Here is a 10,433-nt window from a genome sequence, read left to right on the forward strand (position 1 = left end):
TCCCCACTGTGCAAGAACAGAGGGCCCTCAATAGCTGGTGGTGACATAAAGTAGGATACCAAGAAGTCACTCAGCTGCTCTTTAACACTCTGGAGCATCCTTCTAGACTTTTTATGGAGGGTGGCTATGGCTCCAAGGTGGGGTGGGGGACTCAGGTGCCCTTCCTCCCCTCCTCTGCCCTGGAAGGAGCCATGCTGGGGAAGGCCTGCCTCTACAAGCATAGGTCCTCACTGCCTGGCTGCTGGTCGGGTTGCAGCCCGCACAGCTGTCCCCTGTCAACCTGGATGATGGTGGCAGATGGAGGCCAGGGTTCTGTGGCGGGAGGGGACAACCCTGGGTATGGAGTAGGGGTGGGGGGTTTGGAGTGGCCCCTTGTAGACTAACAGCATTCTCCCTTCTGCTGGCCAAGTCTTGAATTCAGCATAGAAAAAAGCTTTTTTCCTTCCCTCCCTCTTTCTTTCCTCTCTCCCTCCTGAACAGGGGCTGAGGGTGAGGTCTCACTTTTATTGGTGGGCTCGGGTGAGATTACCTGCAGGCCCTGGACTTGTTGGGGAGTGAGTAGGCACTGGTTCAGGGCGTCCTTACCCTGGAGATAGTGAAGGGCAGGCCCCACCCCTCTGCAGCAGAGCCAAGGCTGCCCAGCCCCCGCTGCTTACCTCTGGGGGCAATGGGTGTGTTTGTCTTGGTGAAAGGGTAGAGGAAGGAGGGGACGTGCCCTACAAACCCACCACAGAAAAAGACCAGGTTGGTGCTCTGTCTTGTTCCTTAGTCACCTCTGCCCTCTGAACTTGAGCTCCATTTTGCTAAAGATATCCAGTCCTTCTCTGCTGTCTTACAAGAAAGAAGCCCCCAGTTAATTCAAACTGGGGTGCTGGCGACTTAATGCATTACCCATCTCAGCGGGTATTTGCCTTTTTAACAGAAAATGCTTAGAAGAGGGTCATATATAACCTAAAGGAATTAAGCCTACCATTAAGCATGGTGCCTGGAAAATGGTAGGAACTCATATATGCTGAGGTCTAATGGTGGGATGTCAGGCCCAGTGACAAGGAGTAGGAGTTTTGGGGTGCAGAGAGCGTCTGGGGTTCCTCAAGTCACACCAAGCACCCATGTAGAGGGCCCACCCTGGTGGGATTGCTCCTGAATGACAGCTCCCTCAAGGGCTATCAGTTGCTTTCTATTTTGGGTGTCCCACAGGAGACAGGTCGTTGGTGGAATCTCTCTGGCCAGCCCTCCCTGGCATTCTAGAGGTCATTGCCATTCCTCCCGTAATGACAGCCAGCTCTGAGGTGAGGTGAGTTTGGCCTAGAAGCTCGCGGAAGGAACTTGACAGCCATGACGACTTTGGGGGTGGTGGTCCCAGTTAAGAGCATTGCGTGGGGGCTGCTGGGGGCTTTGGGCTCGCCGACCTTCTGTACCCACAAAAGATTGGGGCCTGTGGAGATACATCATCTTCTTCATTTTTTACAACAATCCTGCGAGGAATCTTTTAGGGCTGCCCCCCAATAGTTTTTTTTTTTTTTTTTAAATGAAAGATCTAAGGTGTTGGAAAGAGTCTGAGTAGTTAGTTGGAGGACCCTTGCCAGGAAGTGGCTGAGCTGAGATTTGAACTCAGGGCCTTGTGACTCCAAAGCTGCTGCTCTTAATTCCAGCCTTTGTCCCCATTCTGGCTGTTAGGGAAAAGAAAGGAGATGGCAGGTGTGGGTAAGAGGAAGGAGAGGTGTAAACCCTGTGGAGAAGGCAATGAATAGAAGAAAGACTAGCTGGATCTGCTTCCCAGCACCCCTGGGACCCAGCATGCAGGTAGGGGAGGAGCCCCTGTCCAGGGGAGGGTAGGGGGTACAGCTCACAGGGAGGTCAGGGAGGAGCAGCATTTCTGCCAGGGCTCCCGGTAGGTGGAATAGCATCTGTGCCGCTCTGAGCAAAGGTCCCACTGCCCTAGGTTGTCACAGAGGTCACAGGCTCCTCGCCAAGCCAATCACACACTTCCATTTGAAACATCTGCTTGTGCCTACATTCAAACGAACTCATTATAATCATGTTGAATCCGGGTGTTTTGGATTACTCTTCAAGCAATTTCGGGAAGAACCTGGTGACCAAAAGGAGAAAGTCTTGTTACAAAGTAACATTTGCTGGCCGGTGAGGTGGAGACTTCTCCTCAGACACAAGTCCAAGGCAGTGAGTAACTGCCATGGGGGTCCAGAGGTTGAGAGTTCAGGGCTGGGATGGGCTGGGCTGGGGCAGGGAGAGAAGGCAGGTCTTAGATAGAAGGCAAGACTTGGAAAAAGTGTGCTGTACAGGTAAATGGGAAGAATAGGCCCTGGCCTGGGAATCAGGACTTCTGGGTTCCACCATTAATTATCTGTGTAACTTTGGGCCACCCTCTGTTTCCTGGGCTTCTGGTGGGGCTGGGCTGGATAACCTACCACTAAATTCCTCCCAGCTCCTTTGATCCATGAATTTTGGATTCTATTGCAGAAAGGGTTGGGAGGAGACGTGTTAGTGTTCCCAGCCAAGTTTGGGCTTCTGGGACCCTTGAGGAGGAGGAGGGATGGGTCAGGGCATGAGGACTTGTAATGGGAACTTTGCTGTCTTAGTTCAGCGGTGCCCGGAGGGTAAGTGGAGTCATGTGCTCGGGGGGGCCTGTCATTGCCCCTGGGGCCCACTGTGGGACAGCCCCCTTCTCAGCTGGGAGGGATGGTGTCTCTGCAGAGAAGACTCTTGGGGGACGAGGCATTTTGGAAAGAGGAAATTTGTCATCTGAAATGAACCAGAAAAGGTGTGAGTGTGGGGGGCCGTTGGGGAGGCAGTCAGGGGGAGCAAAGAGGGAGTGAGAGAGAGAAAAGGAGGGAGAGAGAGGTGAGAGCAGAGAGGAGAGCGGATTTCCCCCCACTGCTCCCCACGCAGCCAGCCTCCTGCTGGCTACAGGCTTCACCCATGGGACAGGTTGAGGATCCAAGAGGCTGGCAGGTTCCTCTCCTCCCTGCCCTGGATGGAAAACCTTTGGGGAGTCAGAGAGAGCTGTGGTCTCTAGATCCTTGTGCCTCTTAGCTCCCAGTCTCAGGACCCTCCTCAGCCTAAAACAAGTGGGCCCTTTGCCTCATCCACCAAGGTGAGGAGTTGGGGGCCGACCTTTGGCTTCTTCTTTGCTGTTCTATGCAGTCAAAAAACCTGGGATGTGGGCTTCCCTGGTGGCGCAGTGGTTAAGAATCCGCCTGCCAATGCAGGGGACACGGGTTCGAGCCCTGGTCCCGGAAGATCCCACATGCCGCGGAGCAGCTGGGCCCGTGAGCCACAATTACTGAGCCTGCGCCTCTGGAGCCTGTGCTCCACAACAAGAGAGGCCGCGATAGTGAGAGGCCCGCGCACTGCGATGAAGAGTGGCCCCCACTTGCCACAACTAGAGAAAGCCCTCGCACAGAAACGAAGACCCAACACAGCCATGAATAAATAAATTAATTAATTAAAAAAAAAAAAAAAAAAAAAAAACCTGGGATGTGGAGAAAAGCAGTTAATGACTCTTTGGGGCCCAGAATTCGAGGTCCTCAGTCGTGTTAGCATCTTCTTTCACCAGATGGCCGAGGCAGGGCTTCCTGACTTTTGTTATGCCACAGCTCTGCTAGAAAATGAGACTCTTTACAACCACTGGAGTAAAGAACTAACAAACACTGCCCTTGGCCCATCCCACACTCTGAGGGCTGAACAATACTGGCCAGCTGGAACCCAATGGAAGTCTGCCCATCAGCCTGACTGATGGCATGAGCTTTTCTGCCAGGGCTCAGGGCAGATGGGCAAAGGAGAAGGGACATGATAGATTTCTCTCTCTCCCCCCTTCTTTCTCTTTTTGCAGTATTATTTGGGCCATTCAGAATTATTTGGCCTCAGATCACCAAGAAAGTTACTGGATGACAAGAGATGGTATCCGAGCTCCCTGGGGACAGGGACTGAGTCTTATTCCTCTGTCTCCCCAGCACTCCCCCTGCCTGTCCCCAGCAGGTGCTCCATAAAAGGCTGTTGACCCAAGTGTCCACATGGGTAATTCTGAAACATGGTCGGTTTGAGGAGCGCAGGATAGACTGCGACCTTCCCACTTTGTCCTTGCATTTCTACCACCCAGCACCCACTATACAGGATGGGGGGCCCCTTGTCCACCAAAATTCATTCCCCACTGGGGCGGAGGGGGAGGCTCCTGGGTCTGGGACTTAGCTCTCTCGTTTCAATGAGACAAACATCCAGGGCGCACTTCCCGTGCAGGGAATCAGACTTGAGGCTGGGATCCTGCGGTCTGTCAGGGAGCAGGTGATTTAAAGGGAAGTGAGGAATGAGGCTGAGGTAGAAGCCATCACACACAAGACATGATCAGTTCTGAAAGGAAGTGCAGGCAGGAAGTTCAGAGGGGGAAGGACTTGCAAGAGGACATGTTCAGGGACAGGGGAAAGCCTGATTGGGAGGGGTGGTGTTGATCAAGGCCTTGAGGATGGGCTAAGACCCATAAGTGAGGAGGGGAGGTATGAGGAGGGAAGGGAAGGGGGAGACGAGGGCAGGGGGTATTCAGTGTAAGGAGCTGTGCTTTCCCCCCTCATTTTCATGTTAACTTTATTTATTTATTTATTTATTTTCATCTCTGAAACTACCTAGAGCCCATTAGCACTGTCCTTCCAAGACGTCTCTGGCCTGATTATGGTTTGCTTGTGGATGAGTGAGGAATCCTAGAGGGAGAGAAGGGAGATAGCACTGAGGCTGGATCTGCGAGATGCCAGCAGACATTTGGGCATCTACTAGAATGTAGGCTCCAGGAAGGCAAAGGCCTGGGTCTGGACCTGCCCTGCTGTATCCCCAGCTAGAACCTGGCTTATGGAGGGGATGGCGGGTGCTCCATCAGTATTTGTGGGAGAATGACTGTGCCAGACGCTCTACCAGGTCCGGTTCGGGATGCAGGAGCAGGAAAGGGGGCTAACTCCAGGTGTGAACTCCAGGAGAAAGCAGGACTCGGGGAGTCCAAGGCAACATGGACCCCAAATTGGGGGTGGGGTAGGATTCATCAGACATAAACTTAAGTGGTAATAGCCCCGTTAATTGAGTGGTAATGATCCTTGGCATTTTTCATCTTCAAAGCCAGGAACAAGCTGTAATTAATACTCCCGCCACCCGGGGGCAGGGTGGAGGTGGTGTGGAGAATCTTGAGCTGTTGCTGCTCAGTCGGGGAAACTGAGGCACTGGCGGAGGAAGGGCCGTTAGGAGCGTGGATGCAAAGGCCAGCAGAGCCCGGCGTCTGCAGGGGTGCCGTGAGCACTCCAGAGCGCAGCCCCCTCCCAAAGCCAGGCAGCTGGGGAGCCGAGGTCGTGAGCGGGGAGGGGGCGCCGGAGACCCGCACCGGAGCAGAGAAAGAAGTCTCAGCCGCGGGCCTGGCGAGCGTGGCAGTGGGCGATCGGCTTTGCCCGTGGCTTGGCCGACGAAGAGCCGGCCGGGGCCTCGGCTCCCCGTGCTCCGGGGGCGGCGCTGGAGGGGCGCGCGGAGCAGAGGAGGGGACTGGCTAGTCCTTCGTGTCCAGTGGCCAGGGCGCGCGCGGCACACTCAGCCTGCGTCACCGTCGCCTCCGAAATGCCTCTCGGTTTCCTCATCGCCCGGAGGGAGTTTTTCATTAAGGTGATTACCCTGCCGTCATTAAGAGTCCGTAAATATCACCCAGGGACCGAGGGCGCGCGGCCGCCTCTAACTGCAGCCCGGGTCCGCAGGCCCCGGCCGCGGGCGGCGCCGCTCCGCCTCCCCGGCCACCAGTTCGAACCACCTGCGCGGCCCCAACACCATCCCGCATCTAGCGTGACTTTTTCTCTGGACCACGATGTCCCTGAGGGCATTCTTCCTTCAGTTCAGTCACCACCCAACCAGAAAAGGCTTTCCTCTGATACCCCTGGTCCAGGTGATGCACCAAACACTACTCCTAGTTTGCCGTGGTCTTACCTACCTTTTTACATTTATCTGTGTAATCCTTTGATGGATGCCTGCCTCCCATCCTCCTGCCCCAAGTTCTAGAAGGGCAGGAGCCACTTCTGATTTTGCATCGTATTCCCACGATATGGCCCCCTCTCAACCCACCCCATCCCCACCTAGCGCTAGTGTCTGGGGTATCGCAGGACTCAGCATTTTTGAATTAACAAGTCTTCATGAGGCAAGAGAACTGTTTGCTGACTGCCCCTGCACCTGATTGTCTTCAACATTTGACAGTTATCACTTGTGCACCTACTGTGTGTCTGGCACTGGAAATACAGCTGTGATGAAAAGAGTCTGTGGGGAGACTCAAGGCCTAATGAGGGTTCGGGGTGAGGATGGGCAATAAGAAGATACCTACGAGGTGGTGGTAAGTGATATGAGAAAAAAGAAATGAGGATAAGGGGAGAGAGAGTGATGACGAGTGCACGTTGAGATCCTGTTGTATGTAGTCATTCTCCCCCAATCCTTGCATTTGGAGCTAGCATTAGTGCCACTGACTAAAGTACTGAATCAGAAGATGTGGGTCTGTGCTGTTAGTCCAGCTAACTTATTGGATGCTCTTTGAAAATTTTTATGTAAATAAGATCTTTGTCAAAAAAATTACATCACAGTTCACTGAGGAAAGTCAGGTCTCTGAAGGCAAAGTCACCTGTGACTTGGCCCCTTGCCCCTGGACCAGCCCCTCTTCCCTAGCCGGACTTTCCTGCCTGCCGCCAGGTGGCCTGAGAGAAAACTCTGACTGTGCCTGAAGGCTCTTCAGAGGCCTCTGGGGAAGAGGTGTCAGCGGGCCAAGGGTGACTAGGGCTGTGGCTACCCCAGCCCCGAATCTCAGAGCTGCTCTGCCTCTCGCACAAACCCTCTCTTGGATGGGCAGGAGAGCTTTCTAGACCCCAAATGAAAGAAAAAGTTGCTGCAGTGGAAACTCGAGCTAACCTTCCCTCTTGCCCCACTTCCCTCCCGCGGTCACACTTCCGGCAGCCGCCACAGGGTATTTTGGGTTCGAAAACAAAGCGTCAGATCTATTTGAGCAACTTTTTTTTCCATCGGAGTAGAAGCCCAGGGGCCTGTGGCCACCCTGGGCTCGGCCACTTCCCCAGGGAACTGACGCGTTTCCCCTTCTCCACCGAAGACCAATTTAGCAAGTCAGACTGGCCACATTTTTAGCTTCTCCTTTCCCTGGCCTGGCAGCAGGCGAGGGCCCAGAGGTAGGGCTGCTGGGAGGAGGGTGTGTCTGAGTGCCTTCCTTGTGGACCTCAGGGGAAGGCCTGCTTCCCCTCCTCTGCCAGAACCTCTTCCTCACCCCTCTCCAACACTCCCCAAACTGCATGTGCTGCACACACGTGCATGCACACACGTGCATGCACACACACACACACACACACACAACCTCCACCGCCGCCGCCACAAATCCACTTGCTGCATCAGGAGTCTGCAAAGTGAGAGTTGTGGGGTTAGGGCTGGTCTGGTCCTCAGTTTAATCGAAAGGATTGTGTGCCCGTGTCACTGGCGGGCCGGTGTGCTGTGGGTTGTGAATGAAGTGGGTGTGCATCCATGGAGACTGTGTGTGCATGCAAATCCGACGTTTGCCACTGCCTGGGCTGGACAACGCACACCCATGCAGCTTGCATGGATGTCTAGAAAGAGCCTGGCAGAGGTGAAACCCTGCAGTGTCTAGCGGGTGCGTACACCATGTGATTTTGTGTGGGCTGGTGTATTTACAGTATGTGTGCAGGATGCATATAGTAGAGGTGTGTGTAAGCGTGCGTGCGCACGTTTGTATACGTGTGGACCGGCAGGGTCTGGTTCTTGGGGTATGGGGGAAGGAAGCCAGGCGAGCTCTGGACAGGGGTGACCAGCGTTCTCATGGGCGAATGCAGCTTCCTCCCCGGGAAGGTGGGGGTGAGTAGAGACCTTCTAGGTTTCTTTTGTAGTCCTTTCAATTCTTAACACTCAGCCGAGCCTCCATCAAGACTGGGGAAGAGCTGACTGGGCGCTGGCTTCAGAGCCACAGCAAGGAGAGAAAGAATCTGTTGCCTTGTGGTGACTTGAGTATACACATCCAGCTGTGTCTATGTGCGTGTGAGTGAATGAGTGCGCAAGTGTGTGAGTATGTGAGTGTGAGCGTGGGACGTCTGAGTTTGTGTGACTGTGTGTGAGCGTGGGTGTGGGTGGAGGTGTTTGGACTCCTTTCGGGCACTACCTAGGCTCGCCCTTCTGCCCAGGCCCTAAAGGAAGCCCCCTGAGCCCACTGTCTGCTTATTTCACGAGACTGGAAATGAAAGTTGCACTCAGGGCCCTGCCCTGCTACACCTGCCTTTCTGACAGGCTCAGCCTCTTTCGTTTGAGCCCTCTGCTTCCTGCACAGCTGACTTATGCCAGTGGGGCGGACTCCAGCTCCTGAGGAATAAAGAGGGCACTTCTGTGTCCTGCCCTCATTCAGGGCGGGTCAGGAGGCTCTCGAGTCATATTTCTGCCCTCTGTGCCTGAGTGCCCATGTGCCCCTCCGTCCTCCCTCTACTAGGGTCCCTGAATGGTTTCCCCAGGTCTGCATCTGGGGAGGGTGAGTTCTCTCACTGGCTGCTGAATCTGGGAACAGGTTCTCCTGAAATCCCAGGGTCTCCAGCTCCCCACATTTGCGAACTCCTCCCTAACCTCCTGGTAGGGTCTTCTGGCTCCTGTAGCCAAATGCATTTGGCTCTTTTTCATTCTTAGTCCCAGGAATGCTCGTTTTACCCTGTTCTGGTGGCTTCCACTCACACCCACCCCCCACGCCCCCAGCCAAAGGGACAGTGGTAGTGGCTTTCTCTACCATGCCCCCAAATAACCATATAGAATTGTAGAACATTCAGCTGGAGGGGGCCTCTGAGAACACCCATCCCAAACTATTTTATAGATGAGAAAGCTGAGGCCCAGAGATGGCAGCTGACATGCCCAGGGTCACACAGCAGTGAATGGTAGCCCTGGTGCTAAAATCAGGTCTTGACTCCTGGTCAGTGGTTCTTTCAGCTACATCAGACCAGCCGGCCATGTCCTTCTTTCCTATTTCCTTCTCTTTCTGACTGTTTCTCTTCCTTGCCTTTTCGACTGAAATATTTCCTTTTTTCTCTCTGAAATGCCCTCTCTGTGTTAAGCGGGATGGCTTGCATTTGGTGGTACCAAGGTGGTACTCAGAGCCAAGACCTCAGTCCTGGCATGGTTTTCATCAGTCCTCTCCAAAGGTTTTTCTCCTTCCTGGTCCCTCATCCCCCAAGGACTGCCAGGGACCCTGTCCCCTCCTCTCCCCGAGCCAGCCTCTTCAGCTCCTATTTCTCCTTCCAAGTACCCAGGAGGCAGATGAGAACCCTCAAGGAATTTTCTTCTTTCTCTAACCTTAGTTTCCTGGTCTCTAAAAGGGAGCGAGGGTCTCTGCAGGGGAACTATGGGGATTTGTGTATGTGTGTGCATGCAGGTGTGTGTGTGTGTATATGTGCACCTCGTGTGTCTCCCAGCAGCTCCTGGGGGTAATGGGAAAGTTAATTAGTGCCAGGATGAAAGGTGCTATGGGGTAATTGCAGGTAATATCAGGACAGCTGGGAGGGTGGGGCTAAAGGCCCTCAGACCTCCTGGGGGTGGTGGGCGGCCCCTAGTCCCACTCCTGAAAACAGATCAGATACCTGGAGAGGAGGGGGGAAGGGGGCATTCTGAGTGAAGGGTCTTTGTCTTTACAGGGAAGTGCTTGTCAGTTGCTAAGGAACTGGGTTGTCTTTCCTGATCCAAGCCTCCCAGTTTTTTGCTGAGCTTGGGAGGGGCATGCTGGGCTGGGGCTGGAGGCTCCCTTGGCAGGTGGCCCTTTCCCTGGGGCTGCTGACACTCGGATGTGTCTCTTGGGAAGGACTCTTGTCTGGCGAGGGTGAGTGCTCCCATTACCCTCGGCCTCACTGCTTGCTCCAGCCGAGCTGGGGAGCAGAGCAGGTGAGGTGCAGGCAGGGAAGGAGAGGAAAACACACATGTACTGAACAGCCTGCATACCAGGCACTGTGCCGGGTGCCTTCCGTGCCATCTCATTTAACCATTGCAACAGATCTTTAAGGAAGGCACTTATTTACATTCCCCCCCCCCCATTACGCTGTTTTGTTTTTGCAGTTGAAACACAGGTCCAGAACAGTTGAGTAAGTTGCCTGAGGTCAAAGAGCTATCAAGTGGTAGAGACTCTGTGATCTTAGGTGTGCTAAGTAAGAAAAGTTGTGCTTTTTAAATTTTACCACCTCTTGGGACTTCCCTGGTGGCGCAGTGGTTAAGAATCTGCCTGCCAATGCAGGGGACACGGGTTTGATCCCTGGTCTGGGAGGATTCCACATGCCTTGGAGCAACGAAGCCCCTGTGCCACAACTACTGAAGCCCGCACGCCTAGAGCCCGTGTTCTGCAACGAAGAGTAGCCCCCTGCTCGCCGCAAGTAGAGAAA

Source organism: Eubalaena glacialis, chromosome 9 (genome assembly GCF_028564815.1).
Source record: "Eubalaena glacialis isolate mEubGla1 chromosome 9, mEubGla1.1.hap2.+ XY, whole genome shotgun sequence".
NCBI classification, from domain to species: Eukaryota; Metazoa; Chordata; class Mammalia; order Artiodactyla; family Balaenidae; genus Eubalaena; species Eubalaena glacialis.